The sequence below is a fragment of the Neovison vison genome, chromosome 3 (assembly GCF_020171115.1).
Source record: "Neovison vison isolate M4711 chromosome 3, ASM_NN_V1, whole genome shotgun sequence".
Classification (NCBI taxonomy): Eukaryota; Metazoa; Chordata; class Mammalia; order Carnivora; family Mustelidae; genus Neogale; species Neogale vison.
The window spans coordinates 129,525,042-129,545,695 of record NC_058093.1 but is presented as its reverse complement, the minus strand read 5'-3'; positions in this window follow the sequence as shown (position 1 = coordinate 129,545,695).

Here is a 20,654-nt window from a genome sequence, read left to right as displayed (position 1 = left end):
CGGGCCATGTATGAAGGAGTGTTGGAGAGGGTGTGGCACCTGTCAGCCGGCAAAGCTGCACTGGTATTTAAATCCCCAATCAAAGAACAGTGGGTATTACAGCAGAGATTTTACCATAACCAGACCTGCAATTAGAAAAGAGCATTTGAAACAGCAGAATGAATGACAGCTTCTGGTCACCGGCTCCCTGGTGCTGGGCCTCCCCTGACTAGCCAACGTTCAGGCCAGTGGACGACAAGCCGACTCTCCAGCACGTCCCAACACGGACTAAAAGCTGTCCATGAGATCTGGCTGGCTTCCTAAGCAGCTTTGAACGTTGTTCCATGGTGTATTTTAAAATTGTAGCATAGTTAAAGCCACCTGGGGGAAAATTTGACCAAGGAAAAGAAGGCCGCTAAGTTACCATCTTCTGGTTTCCTGTCCTCCATGCCCTACTCAGACATCATCTCCTCATGCAGCTGGGTCCGCCGCTGCCAGAAGATACAGACCTATCAGCAACCTGCACCTCCCTGGACTGGCTTTGAGGCTGTGGTCAGTGCGGTGATGTCAGACTCCTGGCGCTTCGTTTCTGCAGTGAAACATCATTCCCTTCCTTGAGGCAAATAAGCTTTCCTGGAAAGTTGAGAGATCATAAAAAGACAAAGTTTTATGACGTAAAATCAACAAGACTCGAGGGCAGATTGGATTTGGGGAAAGCAGAAGGAAAACTGATGTGACAGCAGGAACATGTGATAGAACTGATGAAGGAAGACAGGCTAGACCAGGCTGCGGAACATAGCACAGATGTCACCTTGGATAGGCTGAGCTTGGTGGGAAGAGCCCATGGATTAGAAGTCTGGTGGCTAGGTCTTGCCTGGAGACACAAAGGTGTACTTCTGCCTATTGGCTGTGAATGCAGCCACCAGTGTGCCTGGTAGGCTCCGTTAGAGCCACATGAGAAAACAGCCCAAAACAATGGTCAAGGATGCCCAACGTGTGTACTTTGAGCAAACCCTGCTAAAGCCTGATAATGAATGTTGTCATTCAGTGACAACAACAACAACAACAACAACAAAATCAATCCATTAATAAAAACTAAAGCGGGCAAATAAAAAAAAAATGTGTCAAAAATTCACAATTGATAAATCTGGGTAAAAGGTAGATAATTGTTCGTGGTTTCATTTTTCTCAATATTTCTCAGTTTCTTTTTTTTTTAATAAAAAGAGAAAGATAGTATAGTTAACTTGAGCACATACTATTCTACTATTTATTTAGAAGAAAAGTGACCATGGTGGTTAATTTTCTATGTCAACTAGACTGGACCAAATGGTGTCCAAATAGCCCTTAAAACATTATTTCTGGCTGTGTGTGCAGGGGGAATCTCTGGAAAATATTAACTTTGGAATCAATGGACTCAGTAAAGTAGATTGACTTCCTTCATGTGGACGGGGTTCATCCAACTCATGCAGGGCCTGAATAAAGCAAAAAAGCAGAGGAAGAGGAAGCTGGCTTCATTGTACCTGCCATGCCTACCTGAGCTGGGACATTGGTTTCCCGCCCTTGAACTGAGATGTACAACCAGCTCGCCTGATTCTCACACTCAGCCTGGACTACTCCACCAGCTCTCCTGGCTTCTCAGGTTGCAGAAGGCCACCTGTGGGGCTTCTCACCCTCCGTAATCATGGGAGCTAATGCCTCATAATAAATTCCCATAATAAGGAAGTAAGTGTTCTGTGTCTCTGGAAAACCCTGACTAATAAGTTGACTGCTGGCTTTACATATAGGAAGGAAAATATTCAGCCCAGTGGGAGCAGTTTGTTAGAGAGATGATGGTCAGTTTGAGTGGGTCAATGAACATGTGAAAATGGAGGAAAGAGCTGCTTATGGGAAGCTCTTCAGAAAAGTCTGGTTACAGTATTTTATAAAACTGCCTTAAAAAGTGTAAGTTATTCAAATTATTAAAAGTTAACAAAAATATCCTTAGACACCATAGAAAAAATAATTTGAAATTGTTTAATATATGTTTTTAAAATCTGTGAATTATCCTTTTGTGTGGTAGTCAATGGAGGGAATTCTGTTAAAAAAAAGGAAAGAAAAGAAAAGAAAAAAAAAGGAAGAAAGAAAAAGCTACATCACCCATATTATACTCAACTCGAACAATGTGAAGATTAGGGGCACCAACCCCTGAGATGATCAAAAATCCACATATTTCTTCTGACTCTCCAAACACTTAACTACTAATTACCTACTGTTGACCAGAAGCCTTACATAACATAAACATAGCATAAACAATCAATTGATATATATTTTGTATGTTATTATGATATATTATATTATATGTTATATAAAATAAATATATATTATATATACACATTTTATATACATATAAAATGCACTGTATTCTTAAAGTAAGCTAGAGAAGAGAAAACATTATTGAGAAAATTATAAGGAAGAGAAAGTATATTTATGGTACTATACTGTACTGAAAAAATCTGCCTATAAGTGGATCCACATAGTTCAGACCCATGTTATTTCAGGTGCAACTATGCACATACCCACTGTACAATGACATATAAGAAAAGTCCTTAGCAACACTACAATCTAACTAGACATACAAGTCCACTAAAATAAAAAATAAAATTAATTGTGTTACAAAACTTATTTGATAAGCATGTATCATTATTAGATTATTCCAAGGGATAATTTTTCTGGAAAAATATGGTTAAAAAAAAGGCTCTTTATTTTATAGCTGTGGCTGTTCCAAAGGCAGATATACCCAAATACAGACAGTAGTCCCAATTAGTGTCTGACCTAGGTCAAATCACTTTTTTGGTAGCTGCTTAATGAGCAAAGTAATACAAAATGTTCTCAAAGATGTTGGAATAATAGTTGCAAACCCATGAACTGGCATTTAGGAAACTTGTCAAAATTAATAGAGAAGGTATTGTCTTAAGTTCTAGTTGTGACGATGTTTAATAAAGAGATCTCATCTTCATAGTTAAACTCATTTTTACCCACATTATTCAAGTAAATTAGTTTGGGCAATGTAACATCACAAATTTATTAAAGTAAGCTATGACAACATTTTTTTTTTCTTTTTACTCCTTTATTAACATATAATGTATTATTTGCCCCAGGGGTACGGGTGTGTGATCACCAGGTTTACACACTTGACAGCACTCACCACAGCACATACTCTCCCCAGTGTCCATCACCCAGCCACCCTATCCCCCCCAACCCGCAACCCTCAGTTTGTTTTGTGAGATTAAGAGTCTCCTATGGTTTGTGTGACAACAGTTGTAATAAAGCACGTCTAGGGATTCAGCACCAGCCGTCAGCCAAGCAAGCCAAATAGCATAATTGAGGTGAAAATTTTGTACTTCAAGGACACCCTATTTCAAAATAAAATACGCAAAGATCTAACTAGGAATTCGTAACTGAGACCACGTATCATAAAACTTTCTTAGCTAGTCACTCAGGGTTTACTGAACGTGAATCACAAAGGTTTAAAGTTGTGTAGGTTTGCAGTTAGCACATCAGAGTCTCACGCACCATACCTAAAGGAGCACTGTTGTAAGGAGAAGTACTACGGTGTTTCACATGGTCAGTAAGTCACTAAAGACTAATTTATAATGAATATAGAACAGTATCTATATTTCATTTATTCTATTTCTTTATATGTTTATTAGTACATTTAGGTTGTAATTCTTTAACTGTTCTGCACTCAAAGCGATTATGGCAACAATGAAAACATGTTGATATTCTCTGCTGTGAAGACTACACGTAAGGGTACAGTTACTGGGCTCTGGGATTCATTACTGCCCACAGGCCATGGCTCCCAGACAACCACTGAGCACATTAGGGATACTGAGGCAAACACTTCTAGGAGACAAGACATTCTGACTGGAAACTCTGACAAGAACTCTCCACCAGCCTTGGCAAGACTTTTCTAGAAGTCACTCCAATCTACAAGCCCTCTCTCCTGCATGCTTGTTACAACAATATCTTGCCCTCTGCCCCAGGCCACAACCCCCACCCCCCCAATTCTTCTTCCCTCTCCGTTTCAACTCATGGGCACATACCCCCCAGAAAAGGTCTTGTAAGTTTATTTCTTAATCTTGGTGTACGCTTCTGGGAAGGCCTGGGTTGAACATTCATTGTTTAGAATAGCTTCATGAGGAACTGCTTGATGTAATCAGGGTTTTTAGATCTACAGGAGATCTTAGAAATCATTTCATTTCACGTGGTCAAGGGGGACAAAAAGGTCTGGAGAGGCTGGATGAGTCTTCCTAGTAAAGACAGTTATTGAAATGATCCAAGCAAGACTAATTACACCAATTGGCCCTTCATTTTATTTTGATTCTGGTACTAATGAAATATAACTGTAGGCGGCAGGTAAATTGTGTCCTGAAGATGGGTGATGTCCACATCACCTCTGGGAGGAAAATCCACTGCTCTTGTGATAAGACAGCATCACTGCTACCAAGTCCTTATGGTGTCATTGCCCAAAGGAACATAATAGAAACTCCAGAAGGCCCTACTGAGGACTCCATCCCTGTTTATAGAGATCCTAAATAATAGAATCATTTTTATATTTTTTAACCCTTTAAATATATTTATAATCATAAGTACTTTTTTTATTTTAGTGCATGACCATTATGTGTAACAATTTCCCGCTGATGACATTATCAAAAGGATATTTTCGTAATTTCTTACCAGTCAATATTATTAAACAGTCAAATATTAGGCTTCCAAGAACGGTTGCACCAAACTTCAAGGCAGCTTAAATACAAATTCATTCAATAGTGCCTCCTTCCACTGAGCCAGCAAATGAGAAGCTAACGTCACCTTCACTCTTTCTCTCTGGTTCTCTATGTCCATTTTGAAGTCCGATGCACCATTTGAAAACAATACTGCACAGAACAAATGACAGAAATAAGTAGAGTTCTGGAAACCAGCTGCTTTTCTCTATAAAATGCTCTATCCTATTTTTAATAGTTTTTCACACAGTATAGAAAAAGAAGTGGGGCTCCTGGGTGGTTCGGTTGTTCAGTGTCTGCCTTTGGCTCAGGTCATGATCCCGGGGTCTAGAATGGAGCCCCGCATCTGGTTCCCTGCTCAGTGGGAAGCCTGCTTCTCCCTCTCTCACTCCCTTTGCTTGTGTTCCCTCTCTTGCTGTCTCTCTCTGTCAAATAAATAAATAAAATCTTAAAAAAAAAAAAAAAAAAAGGAAGGGAAAACATTCTTGTGTTCTATAAATCACTTCATGTAGTTCTATTCATGTGAACTGCAAAGAACATTCTATATAGTAAAAATATCTTCACTTTCTAGATTAAAAACATACAATGTGAAAATTAAGTTAGAAAAAATAAAGAATATGTTGACACTTAAGAATATCACTAATGCCCCCAAATGAGAAAGAGTAAGCTTGTTTACAATTTGAGTATCAAAATTTATTTGACAAATCCTGATTCCTGATTTTGAGGCTGCAACTCAGTTTTCCATTATTCATTAAATATAAAGCAGAATAAAAAGGGACCACAAAAAGCCCCCTGCTATTAGATGAGCCATAGTACCGCCTTACAAATTCTCTTGAATCTTTTATTTAAATCAATATATAATTTTAGAAAGGAAATTATAATTCAGTGTTAATTTACACATGAGTGAATATATTTGAATCTAGAAATGGTTATTATTTAATGTAATTAAAGTTATGCTATTTAATATTCACAAAAAAAGTCACGCGATAGCTAATACTACTTTTATCGACAGACAAAAATAACCATTCTCAAGGAATTGATTGATTGATTTAAAAGATTTATTTATTTATTTGCAAGAAGAGAGATAGACAGTAGGGTGAGAAGGCAGAGGAAGAGGGAGATAGTCTCAAGCAGACTCTGCTGAACGTGGAGCCGGTCACAGGACTCCCTCCCACCACCCGAGATCACAACCAGAGCTGAAACCCAGAGTCAGTTGCTTAACAGACTGTGCCACATAGGCACCCCTCAAGGAATTTAAATACCTAGCCTAACGTCATGCAGCTCTTTTATTGTGGAATTTAGATTTAAACCCATGCATTTCTGACTATATGTGTTTTCTTCTCAATATAATATTCTAAAATCTGGTTCTAAGAGGTACTATTGATTATTGTTCATCAAGTGACTATACACACTTTGATTATTCATTCACTTAGTGGGAGACATTTAGAATACTTCCAGTTTGGGATTATTACCCATAAAGAATATACCAACAATGATATACAAATCCCGGTGTGGAAATGATGCTTTGGTCAGGTCTAAAGGCCCTTATTGCCTCTGCAGTGCACTGAGGGAAGGATGTGATCCTCTATGCGTTTGGTTTTTTTCCGCCTAGAAATTCCATTTGGGGGTCATTCTGTTTCCCGAGAGTGTTTCCAAAATGTTGAGTGGAAGTCTCCAAAGTTCTAGAGACATAGTTACCCCCGCCCCCCGCCCTGCAATCTCTTGTGTACAGCCCTCACTGTGAACACTTTTCTTATTCTACAGGAAAATACAAACACACATCAAAACTTTTTGTGAGGGGCCCCTGGGTGGCCTCTGCCTCTGTCTCAAGTCCTGATCCAGGCATCAGACCCTCTGCTCAGCAGGGAGCCTGCTTCCTCACTCTCTCTCTGCCTGCTTGTGATCTCTGTCAAGTAAATAAATAAATCTTAAAAAAAACTAAAAAAGAAAAAACAAAAAAACACATTTTTGTAAGACGCTTTATTTTATGCAAAACTTATCTTTTGGTGGGCTTGGGCTCCAGGCGGTCTTGCCCAACAAGGTCCCCAGGGGCTAGCAACTACACAGGAGACTATACAGTTAAAAGGCCAAAAGAGTCCTATGGGGGAAAGCACTGAAGTATCAGGTAGCAATATTTGAATATTTAAGAACAAGCATTTGTTCCTAATTTTACCTTTATATATATTTACATTGCATTTGAAGGAAAAAATAACAGGAGTCATTGAGTTTTTTCTTTTTTTTTTTTTTTTTTCCTTTGGAAGCAGTTCATATATTGTTTAAATTTGAATCTTTTCAAAGTATTAGAGGGATTCTTCAATGATTGTAACCTTACATTTTTAAGGAAGGCTTTTGCCAATCAAGGAATTTATAATCTGGAGTAGATATCTATGATAATGGACTTGCCAGGAAGCAAAGGTAATATTTAAAATGCTTTAAAAGTGGATCAATATTAGACTTGATAATTGGGAAAATCGTGAATATTAACCATTGGTGAGGACATGCAAATGAACCACAGTCGAATACCAGCCCTGCCTAAGGGTATTCAGAGTTGATAATATGTTTTTTTCTTGTGTGTTTTAACAAATACAGCTTAGCACAGTCAGAGCCAGTACTTTTTGTCATCAGGCTGGCTGATGTCCCTCAGAACTGCTTCCTGTACCATCAGAAACTAGTCTTTGGCGTCCCCGTAGTTATGAATTGGTCTTCCTGGCGATGAGGGAGCAGAAGACAAACTGAGGACAAAGCAGAAGCTGGCATCCCTCCTGCCAAGCCATCCCATCCCTTCCCCTGCAGATAGGATGGATATAGGCCACATTCCCCAGGCACTCCTGGCTGCCCTAAAGCTGAGGAAAGGATAAACAAATCATTAATTTACGGAGATCACAATCCTGCATGACAGGAGTCTCCCTCAGTTTACAAATATTTGTTTTGGTTTTTTGGTTTTTTTTTCCAATCTATGAGAACAAAGCTTCCCAAAGGAAATGCAGATACGATTAAATGTCCTTAACAATCTACAGCCACTGATCGATACTTGAAGTGGGCAGAGTATAATGTTCCTCCCAGAAGCTCCCAACTATCTCAGTGTTAATGCCTTGCCAGAGGGAAAAACCACCTCAACTTGACAATGCAAGGCCTCCAGAATCCTGTGAGTCTTACAGTATAGAATCAGCCACCTCTCGCAACCCCTGGGCAGCTGCTCTTCCTGCCCTCGGTTCCGGTCCCCTCTCTTTAATAAACCACCATTTTGCACCAAAGACGTCTCAAGAATTCTTTCCTGGTGGTCGGCTCTGGACCTCACTCCACTGAACCTCACCTACATTCCAAAACCCCATCACTGGTGTCTTCGGCATTATCTCCCGTACTTGTTCCAGAGTAAGTGATCATTCCTGAAAGCAGAAGAATATTCATTTTTCACTTCTCAAGCTTTTAAAATCTGTTTTCACAGGTCTATCATTCTCTTAGACATAGGGTCTCCTACCTAAACTTGTTAACCAGCCAAAGGCAGAGAGGACAATTTCGAACTTTTAAATAAATTAGAAGGTAATTTGGAACTGGGAATTAGACATATAAAAGCAAAATGTTTTATCTCGGATACTGTCTTCCTTCCTTCTTATCCAGATTTCAATTTGCAGAGTTTGAAGCCTTTAGTGCTCCTCGGGTCCTCTGTGTTCTTTTATCCCATTTCTCCTGGCGCTGCTGAGCACCACAGCAGGTGGTTTATGTCGGCTCAAGATCTTTCAAAAGAGCAGTTATCACATTTTCCAACAGCTCAGGTAGTAGGAATTTGCTTTTTTTTTTTTTTTTTTGAAAGGCACATTTTTGCCAACTGTAAATGGAACTCAAACCCCGGGGAGTTTAAACTCATTTCTAGGTTTGGAATCTACATTACTCAAGTGTGTTTGAAACATGCAAAAATCATTTCCTGTTTAGCTCAGGGATGTCCAAGAGGCCCCAAACCTAAGCCAAACAAGATGATAGCCAGGAACGGTGAAATATCTTCATATTTTATTTCTGTTACTTTTCCCGTTGTATTAGACATATGTGCTCCCAAGGCCGTAGAATAATTTTCAATACCTTAGAATACCTGGTATGGTTTTTTAATAATTTTCTTTATAAAGTCCGTTTCAAAACCTCACTAAAAGGAAAACAGTTTTTTCATCTTACTTTTGTACCTAAATTCTCTAGAAGGTACTATTGTTGACGAACATTTTATATTTCATCAGGGTGGTTTGTCAATGCTTTAAATTACTATTATTTTCAAAGTTCACACATTCAAATATCTCATTAAATCATAACAAACAGGCAGGTTGTATGATGAATACTAATAGGGTTGCCACCAGAAATCCAAAACTGCCCTTCACCACTGCCCCGATGAGTTTTCACTCATTTTGAACTTCATGTACATGGAGAGCTTGCACTCTTTCCTATCTGATCCAGTTTCATCCCTCACTGGATAGGCAAGACCCACCCATGCGTTGCTTTTTTAAGACCATTTGCTCATTCCCAATGCTATGTACTTTAAATAGATAAGATGTCTTCCAAATTGCCTTGTAGACCTGATGCAATTTCAATTAAAATCCAAAGAGGGTTTTTGGAAATTAATAATTTTATTCTAAAAAATTAAGCAATCTTGAGAAAGAAGAATACATTTGGAAAACTTAAATTTTCATCACTAATGATAAAGCTATAGTATTTTTGAATATATGGAAATAGTGCAAAGAAACCAGAAAGAGCAAAGGAACATGGTAATGAGACCAAAACACTCCTCTGCTTTTTACCAAAGAAGACATTATCGTCTCGTTGGGAAAAGATGATATTTTTATTTTTATTTTTATTTTTATTTTTTTTAAGGTTTTTATTTATTTGACAGACAGATCACAAGTAGGCAGAGAGGCAGGCAGAGAGAGAGGAGGAGGCAGGCTCCCTGCTGAACAGAGAGCCCGATGTGAGGCTCGATCCCAGGACCCTGGGATCATGACCTGAGCCGAAGGCAGAGGCTTTAACCACTGAGCCACCCAGGCGCCCCAAGATGATATTTTTAATAAATGATATTAAGTGATAAGTGCTAATGAGTTAATTAGTTATCCACACAGAAAAGTGATTTTTTACTTCTTCACATGATATATAGAAAATTAAGTTCTAAATGTGTAAGACAACCAATTAAACCATTAATGTAAGTGTAAAAATTAAAACAAGTAAAAAAAAAAAACATTTTGGGAGAAATATGCTCATGGTTCTGGGTAGGTAAATATTAACAATCCTGCATATGTGCGGTAATGCCCCTGGATTTCTTTTCCCTTATGTGACTTTTCCGAATGAGCAACAAATTACTGGATTACAAATGTTTCCTTGTATCTTTTAACTCTATTAACATCTTAGGGAAATCGGAAGTAAATTTCTTGTTTTAATCCCTCCTTTTTTGTTTGAAAGCTTAGATGATATTTTTTTTTTTTATTCCTGGATTTAAAAAAAATCACAATAATGTTTGAAAACACCTGAAAAAATTATTAATGGCAATTCTTCGTTTACAGGTTTTAAAAAATCCCCCCAAAATACAAAAGTAAACATTTGAGAGAAAAGTAGGACAGTCAAGATGATGTGGGAAACAGAGGCAGAAGAAAATCATTAAAATTCCTTACGTACTAGCAAGCCCTTGAAACAGGCAGAGTGGCTCTCCTCTAGGGACTCAACTGCCCTCACCTTGAGGTTTTGCTAAGGGCAAAGGACAATCCTAGCCTGAGCAACGCCCTACCCCCAACCAGTATCCTGTAAATCTACTTTAACAATTCCTTTAAGAAACTTTATCTCTAAACCTCCAGAATAGTATCAAGAATCATTCCCAAGCATATGGCCCACTGAAGGGTCTCTAAAGGGTCTCTGAAGGGTCTCACAGAAGGTTTTATTACTGGTAATAAATAACCTTTTCCCCAGACAATAGCTAGCCCCTCAAGGTCCTAGAAACCTTGCTTCCAAAATCCCTTAGAGACTTATGCCAACCCTAATCCCCTCCCTAACTTACAAGTATATAATAGACCACTCCTCACATCCCTGGGGCAGCAGCTCTTCCTGCCCACAGGTCCTGTCCCCGTGCTTTAATAAACCACCATTTTGCACCAAAGATGTCTCAAGAATTCTTTCTTGGTCATCGTCTCAAGACCTCACCCCACCAAACCTCACCTATGTTCTAGAACTTCATCAAAGACTAAAAGAAGGACAGTAAATTATTCTACCACGGTTCAATGTCTATAAATTAGAAGAGTGTAAAATATTTGGTTAATAAAAAGACTTTCACATTGAATCAAATGTGAAATAAAGCAAGAAAACCATGACACAACCAAACTCAAAGCAGAGTGGGAAGGACCGGCACAGGGAAGGATCAGCACAACTGAGATCGCAGCTGAGGACCCCACCACAGAAATGCCTCACACCGTCTCTCTCTTGCCCTTCCCCACTGCCCCCCGTGGACAGGCAATTTTTCCACAGAGAGGACACGTAATTATCATGAGGGACTCTTTACCAAGAGGAAATGAAAGAGCCATCTTAACCTCTGGATTATTCCCAGAAAGATGTTTTATGACTCATTTTGGAGCTTTTCTCTGAATGCAATTAAGGCTTTTTTGCATCTGCTTACATCCATGAGACATCTCAGGGAAATGTTTAGTACTTCTTCCAATTGTCCTTCTATGTCTACCTACACTGACAGTTTCTAAGTCCCAAGTGTAATTTCTCCTCATTGTAACCAAGACTTTCTTGTTGTTGCTGCATTTCCAGTGTTGCCGTTTTCTGAGGTGTGATGCTCACAAATTGATCCCTTTCGGTTACAACCAATTTCATTTTTCGTTTCTCTGAAACCACAATTCTGTCTTCATAGGCAAAGCTGTCATGATTTAATAACAAGAAAAATGAATCCCAGTCTTCAGGTCGGGGGTCCACAAATGTCATCTGTTAAAGGCCAGATAATAAATGTTTTAGGTGTCACGGCCACATACCCTGCTGCTGCTCCTGATTTTTTTTTTTTTTTAATTTTAAAAATGTGAAAACAATTAATAGCTATCACACAACAACTGGCCTCCCATGCTTACTACCTGGTGTGTCATTCCAGTGGTAGGAAGACTGGTAGCTGCCATCTTGGGGCCATCTTCAACTTTGTTGTTGGGTTCGAATACACACCAGAAGCACCAGTAGTGTTAGCCTGTCTCTGCCATAAGAAACAGCCTTCTAACCCATGATACCGGGCTTAGGTCAGGTTTCTTTCACATTTAATGTTACACATTTCACTCATTTGTGATGTTCGGTGAGCAGCTTTCACTCCCTCATCACTTCAGTGATATTGTTTCATGCATTTTTAAAACCAGTAAGACCATTTTGACATATTCTGCAATGCATCATGGGATTTTCTACCTTCCTAAATGCTTTTTTTTTTTTCCTTAGTGTTATTACTTGCAAATATTAGGGTTTATTCTCTTTTTTTCCATAAATTTCTATACACTTGGACAAATGCACACTGAAGTATACACATCATCACAGTAGCCTGCAGAATATGTTCATCACTTTACAAAGATTCCAAGTTGTATTGACTCTGCACTATCTTCCCCAACACCTGAATCTTTGGTAGCCACTGAGGTGTTAACCCTCCTATGGTTTAGCATTTTGCAGAGTGCCCTATAAATGCCATCATGCAGCCTTTTCAGGCTGACTTACTGCTTTTGATTGCTGAAGAGTGTTAATACAATACTACTGAAGAGTATTGCACCCATTCACCTGTCAAAGAACATCTTGGTTGCTTCCAGTTTTTGTCAATTATGAATGAAACTATCATAAACTTTGCATGTAGGTTCTTGTGGACCTATGCTTTTAAATCAGTTGGGCAAGTGCTCAGGACACCGGATGCCATGGCTGGGGTTAGTTTTGCATCGAATTGCCAGATTTTTTCCAAATTCCCGTACCAGTCTGCATTCCCACCAGCAAGCTGTGAAAATTGCTGTTCCTCTACAGCTCACCAGCGAGTAGTACTGTCAGTTTTTGAATATGGGTCATTCTAATGTGTATAGTGGTACCTCAGTGAGGTCATTTGCCTTTACCTCGTGACAAATGAAATCGAATATCTACTCATGCACTCTCTATCATCTATGTATCTTCTCTGGTGAAATGCCTGCTGAAACCTTCGGCCCATTTTTCAATCGGGATGTTTGTTGTTTGTTGTTGAATTTTAAGTGTTCGTAGTACTTTTTTGGTACAAGTACTTTTCAGATGTGTTTTGACAGTGTTCTCCCAGTCTATGCCTTACCTTTTCATTCTCTCAAGAGGGTCTTTCAGAGAGCAGAGATTTTTAACTTTAATACCTTCCAAATAATATCTTTTTTTGTTCATGTAACATGCTTTGTGCATTGTATTAAAAAATGCATCACCAATCCCAAGTTCACATACATTTTCTCCTTGAAGTTGTATTATTTTACATATTACACTTAGATATAGATCTGCTTTGAGTCACTTATTGTGGAAGATATGAGGTCTGTGACTAGGCTTATTTTTTTGCATATGAATATCCAATTGTTCCAGCACCATTTGTTGAAAAGACTACCCTTCCTCTATTGAGGACGCTTTGTCAAAAAGCAGTTGACTATATTTGTGTGGATTTATTTCTGGGCTCTCTATTCTGCCTCATTGATCTATGTACTATTCTTTTGCCAATACCATGCTGTGTGATTATTGTATCTTTATAATAATTCTTGAAATCAGATAGCATGAGTCCTCCAACTTTGTTCACTTTTAAGGTTTGTACTGTCTATTCTAGGTTTTTGCCTTTCTGTGGGCATTTTAGATTCAGGTTGTCAATATCTACAAATAGTTTACTGGGATTTTAATAGGCTTGTGTCATAGTTACCTGTTTATAAGGATGTGAGTAATAAATCCTTCCTGGAGTTTATTGCCAAAAGTGAAGTTTACATCTCTTCAGAACACAGAATGTTTTTCAGGGAAATCCATCTAAGCCTGGACCATTCCCATTTTAATACTGGCATCAAGAAAACAAAGAAATAAATCATATTTAGAAGTCTTATTTTTGTATTATTTCAATAAGTTTATTATTTTAACATCCAGACCTACATATATATATGTGTGTGTGTGTGTGTGTGTGTGTGCACTCATATACATACATATATATGTATTTATATGTGTATATTCATATATAATCCAGCCCTATCCTATTAATGGCATAGATAAATTATAATTAAGATTAGAAATAAATTAAACATAAATATAAAAATAGAATAAAGTAAAAATTTAAATAAAAATATCAATAAAATGTTATTACATTTTGTTTTGGTGGAATTTTTATAGATAGCTGGTATCAATGCATCTTCTATGTTAAATACAGCAGTTGTTTTTTCATATACGTTGTTTTACTTTTGTTTCAAGAGATTCTTAATAGAACTGGAGACTACCCTATGTGAAATTTCAAGGTCCCCATGACCCATCGAAGAAGAGAATTTGGGCCGGATAATTTGTTACAGTGTTTTTGGTTAGTGGAGATTCCAAAGTTTTATTGGAGTTAGAATTCAAATTTATCATCTTAGAAAAATATATTTGGAAATGCAATGAAGCATGACCAATGGAAAAATACAACAGGGCCTACTTTTCTTAGATTATGTTAGTAGCTAAACACTTGCCGAACAGAGAATTTGAAGATGTATTAACAATACTGTACAGTGATATTTCCTCAGATTCTGCACAGAATCTACACAATGGTTTCTCCTGTAACTCAATGATGGAAAGAAGGAACACTATTTTTTTAATGGTTAAACGATGTAATCTGGCTTGCCTTTTGTAGTTTGTGAAAAAGATATTTTGCATAATGCTGGCTCTTTCTTTTGCACGTAAATAGCACTTTTCATCAACACCCTTGGGCAAGAACAAACAGCTACCTTTGATAAAGAAGTGTGCTGGAGAGATATTGTGTATACAATAGAGTAGGACACTTGAGAAGAGGACCCAGAAATCTGGTAAAGTTTCTGCGTTCAGGGAATATACTATGTTTTTTCCTTCTTATTCAAAATGTATCTGGGGCCTATCGAAAACTAAAATAATATTTCCAGAAATAGACGATCTCCATAAGCCATTTGTACATTCAAAATGTCACCCACACAGTATTGCTAGAGGTCTTAACCTCTGCTCGTATTTCGTTAGTGAGTCCATAACTATCCTTTAAAACCCATGCCAAATGGTAAACCCTCTATGAAGTCTTCCTAAGTTCAGCTGGAAGTCTAGGGTGGCACACATTTAAATAGACACTTACACATTGGTGTTTATTACTACATCTTGAGCAAATTGATAAAAATGTAAATATGACCGGCATCTTTTTTGTTTTTAACCCAAAATTAGCATACTGCTTGACACTGCTAGACAGAGAATCTTTACATTACCGCGAATCTTTACTTACTGTGATTTTTGCAAGATCCTTTTATTTGGGGGGCTCAGATTCATTAATTGAGCAACGGAGCATGACTTCTTGTTAGGGTGACCACCTGCAGTCTCCTCGATTCTTGTCGTAATTTGATTTTTAGATGTGAAGTAGCATCTCTACTCTCCGCCTCTGATAATGCCATATCCTATGAACCATCTCCACAACTCTTAGTGGGCCTTGCTCCAAGGATGCTTCACTGACCTTGTAGATATTGTGGGCTATTGACTTTCAGCAGTTAAACCCACCACCTGGTCTCTATTGCTGTGGGCCCCCATTGTCCTTATTATCTTAACACTGACCAGACCAATGGGGAGCCCATGGATGAAAACTGCCCATTGGAGGATTGCCTATTGCAATAAGGATTAATAAGGAGGATTGCATAACTTTCCATTATGGCTGGAAAGGGCTCAGATTTATCATCTGCCTCTGGCCAGTCATTAACTGGAGACAGCACAGGGAATGTGTGGCCTTGGTGGGAACATGGCCATAGATCTCAAAAGTCCAGCAGTTGGAGGCTGCTGGCCCACTGCACTATTCAGAACACCTCTCCCCACCATCTTGCTCTTTAGCAAAGGAATATATGTCGGCATACCTGAGCTATAGTCCTTAAGCCCACTTGTATCTACATGTATCCTTTTCTCTTCCATTCCTATTACAGTATTAGTAAGTGTTTTTTACTTTCTACAGGCATTTTGTTGTTGTTGTTACTTATGTTTCAGAAACAAACTTCCTCCACAGTTTTGAGAAAATTTTATTAATGATAATCCACTTCATTGCTGTTTCTCTCTTCCTAGATGATAAGCCTCATGGTGGCAGAAGTATCTGTTTACTGATGTATCCCAGGTGCCTAGAACAGTGCTTGGAATATAGTAGGTAATAAATGAATAGGAAACTTACACTCATCTTCATCCTGTGGCATTTAAATATGTGGCATATGTTTAAATCCCTGCCATCTTTGAAAATACATTCTTGCTCCATACTTGGCATCTTATATTCTCCTACCTTATCTTTCTTTACACTGTTGATAGACAGATTTCTAAAGAGAGTTGATGAAGCTGTTTTTATGCCCAGGCTTGCCTCATTCCTTAATCCTACCCCATCTGGTAAACACATCATTTTGAAAAAAATCTTTTTCATAAGATGTTTAATGATCTCTGTGCCCCATTTTTTAATGAACATATGCCAGTCCACAAGGTTGGCTATCTCAGCAACATTTCACACTACTTATCATGCCCTCTTGATTACAAAATCAAGAATCAGATGCTTAACCAACTGACTGAGCCACTCAGGTACCCCCATAATTATAAGTCTTAAGTATAGTATAGTAGCTAAGACTTAGTAAAATATTCAATAAAGGGACACTAGACACATGTAAAGCCATAAAATATACACAAATAAGATAATTTCAATGCATTATATGACCTATATTCTTTTAAAAAAAACTATTATTCTATTTATGTATCTCTTAAGAAACTCTCTTAGTTTAAGGGTATAATAAAATTTTGCTTGTTCAAGGAATACATATGAGTGAAACTAAAACAGAATCTGAATTAGCCAAATCATTTAGGTAGCTTCTCAGGGGAGATACAGTTTTATGACTTGTTGAAGAAACAAATCTTAACTGTCAGAGAGATATTTTATTAAGTGTTTAGAAAATCAGGGAAGAAACTCTTCTTGTCATTGTAAAAACATATGTAATGTAGTGTTTTCTACAACCACCAATAAAAAATAAAACTTCTTAACATATTTGCACAGAACATTTACATTTCACATTGTGAATCAATCAATCAAAACATTAGTAGACTTGTATTTTGAAAACAAATTAGGCAGTTATTATTTTGTCTGCAAACTGAACATGAACTTTGAGATCTTGATGAGAAATTTGAACTTGTGCAAGCCATGCACAAACCCCTCTGTCAATGCCATGAAAGTTGAACTAGTCTATCTAATAGCAGAGATGAACATTCCAAGGGCTGCTAGAGGGATTCAAGATTCGAGTTTTTGCTCTTAGCATTCAAGAAGAGAAAAACAGAAAGTCAGTGGCTGGGAGTCTAATCTTTACAGAGATGTCACATCATTCTTGTTTGCATGTCATTGGTCCATAGTTATTTACATGGTCTTCCCTAGTGTAAAGGAAACTGAGATATAGAAGACTGAATGATTGAGGAGCAAACAGAAATAAGTAGATATCAAACAATTATAATAGATTTGCGTTATGGTGAGCAGAAATAATGGAATGACAGAAAGTAAAAGCATCATCTTAAGATTAATTTATTGTTGAGCTTCTCAGCCTTTTGGCCAAGATCAAGTGAGAAGAATGTATTATTGAGATTGATTTGCATCATTTTTTTTAAGTAGATGACTCCAGAAAGATTTGGTTCAATAGATAATGGCTGGGGAAATGACCCAAAAGAGAGAAAAAGTTTGATATTATAGGACATAAGAATAACAATATATGAACAGGACAATGAAGGGTTCTGAATGAAACCAGCTCTGGCCAGTAGAATTGAGAATAGTTGCCTGTTGTAACAAGAGAAGAAGGATGCTTGATGATGAAGGTGGCTTTGGACGATTAATGCTGGGATAGCAAGGGGGTCCTACTTACCACGAAGTAGGTAATGTACCCATGTTGGTATCAACTTCTGCCTTGGGCTACAGGCAATTACAAATCTTTGTTGCATGGAAACAGCCTCTATTTATTCCTCCAGGTTTTCAACACAGTAGGAGAATATCAATATGAATTCCTAGTTTATCATCAGGAAACACCTAGGAAATAGGCTACACAACAGAAAGAACAACCATATACTTTGATTGTTGAACATACTAAGGATAACAGAAATGGAATCTTTTTTTCTTTAAAAAAAATGTATTTGTTTATTTGAGAGAGAGAAGATGAGCAGGTGAGGGGCAGAGGGAGAAGGAGAAAGAGAATCTCAAACAGACTCTCCACTAAGTGCAGAGTGCAACTCCTGCCTCCATCTCACAACCCTGAGATCATAACCTGCAAGATCTGGAGCCATAACAGACTGAGCCACGCTGGTGCCCCTAGAAATGTAATTTCTTAGATATAAATTATAAAATAACTATATATGTAACATTTTATAAAATATTGGAAACAACAGCAAAAGGAAAACAAAACATTAATAGTCATACAAATCTCACACAGAGAAATGCTTCTCCTAGGTATTGCTACTCCTCTAATTCTCTCTGATTTTTCTTCTGGGAAACTGTTTAATTTGAGATTTTGCTTGAATTAAAATCTCTACTATATCCCCAGTAGTGAAAATGCAAGCACAAACTTGGCTCATTTCTATCTCTAAAATAAAAATTTTCTGCATACGTATGATTTTTTCAGCCCCAAGTAGGAAAAAAAAAAGGTGTGTGTTCTGTTCTTTTGTCCTTTTTATTCCCTCCCCATGGATGTTAGCAGTAAAGATCTGTAAAATTTCCAAAGAATTTGGCACTTTAAGTTAATGAATATAATAATGATCAAATATTTCTAGTTAAAAAGAGAAAAATGGAAGGCTTACATAAAGGGAAGAATGAAAGGAAAGCAGAAGTACTATCTATATTATCATGGAGCACATACTTGAAGACAATAAAACACTTGAGTATAGAGAAAGAAAACATGAATGTTTTAAATAACCACATAAAAAATAATTGTTACATTATGAAAAAAATCATTAGTTTAGTAGTCCTATAGTGCAAAATAATTTGTAACATTAGTATTTCTTAAATTCTGATGGTCTCTGCATTAACTAGAATATATTTCCTTTGTCAAACTATTCTTTGATAAATTGACATAGCAATAGTACCCTTTCAAGAGCTTATTCAAAAACCTTAATTTGAACATGAAACCAGATATTAATAATCATGTTCAGTACATGATAAAGCTTAAAAACTTTAAAACACAGTATCAACTGCAGCTGGTGTATTGCAATCCTAGAGCCAACCTTAAATCATTGTTATCAAAATATCGTATAAATATATTTATATATTTATATATATATGTATATTGTAACATAATGGTTTCTGAGTTAAATTGAGGTATATCAAACTAATTTACCTGAATATTAGTTTACGTATATATTTCACACAAACAGGATGCATATTTATTGAGATAGCATGGACAAAATAGATACATATGATAATATCTCTAGACCTCTACTCCTGGTCACAAAATAGGATATACACATGGTTCCTCTTTTTCTTCTGGATGGATATAGCAGGTGATATAAAGTATTGTGTTACTAATCCATCTTCTGCTTGATTATGCTGGGCACTTATTTTCAATGATGGTAAAAAATGGTATAAATATGATTCTAACAAAATATCATCTGAACAATGAAATCTGAAGGATAATGGATCAACTTTAGATAACACACACACATTCCTTCAACCAAACTGCCCTGCTCAAATACCACCACCATATTGCTGTTCTTCAAAAAAAACCAAGTATTTCTTGTTGGATATATATATATATATATATAATGTTTATATATATGTATGTTGGAGATATATATATTATGTTTTATATATATTAAACATAATTTATATAAATTATATTAATTTATACTTACATTATATAAATATATAATACATGTATAAATATGAAAGAAAGAGAGAGTTTATAAAATAAATCAAGACACGTCTCTATTCACAGACTAATAGCACAAAATTATATCCTATCACTGTACTCCATATCTAATTGAAAACATTTTTAAAAAGTTTTCCTCATAGGTAGAATATAGTTTTAACTTTTAATAGTAAATTTCATATACTTTGGCTGAAACCTGTTGTACTATCTTTATTTGCTAAGAGGAACAGCTAAAATGAGCTTGAGAGATAAGTAAAATTTTTTTAAATCCATTTTTTTAAATCTATTAGATACCCTTGAATCTAAGGAAATAATTACCTACTTAAACAGAGCCACTTACACTTTCTTACTAGATGACTTTGAAAAACTCTTCTTACTTTGTGTTTATTATTGCTAAAGATTAGCTGCTATTTGTTTATATGACAATGTTTAATTCAGGAATATTAAAAAGTAAAATAAAACTCAATAATTTACAGGAAAGTGCTGGCACAGCTGGAAAATGTCATTATATTCTCCTTTGCAAAACAGCATTTTCATGTTTCCTACTGATATGTGATTATTGTTGCATCTGAAATGCTGACCGATCATTTAATAACATATAATAGGATGGTGTAAGCTTAGTAACTGGAGTAAAATATGTATAGACTACTACTCATTACTAAGAAATAGTGTGCTCAGGAATAGGCTCCAAACCAAGAAAAAATTAAAAAAATATCTAGACCAAATGAGGGAAAAACAACAACAATAAAATGCTTAATATCCTTTTCTCAACTGCCAAAACAGACTATACTTTTTTTTTTTTTTAAGATTTTATTTATTTATTTGACAGAGAGAGAGAGATCACAAGTAGGCAGAG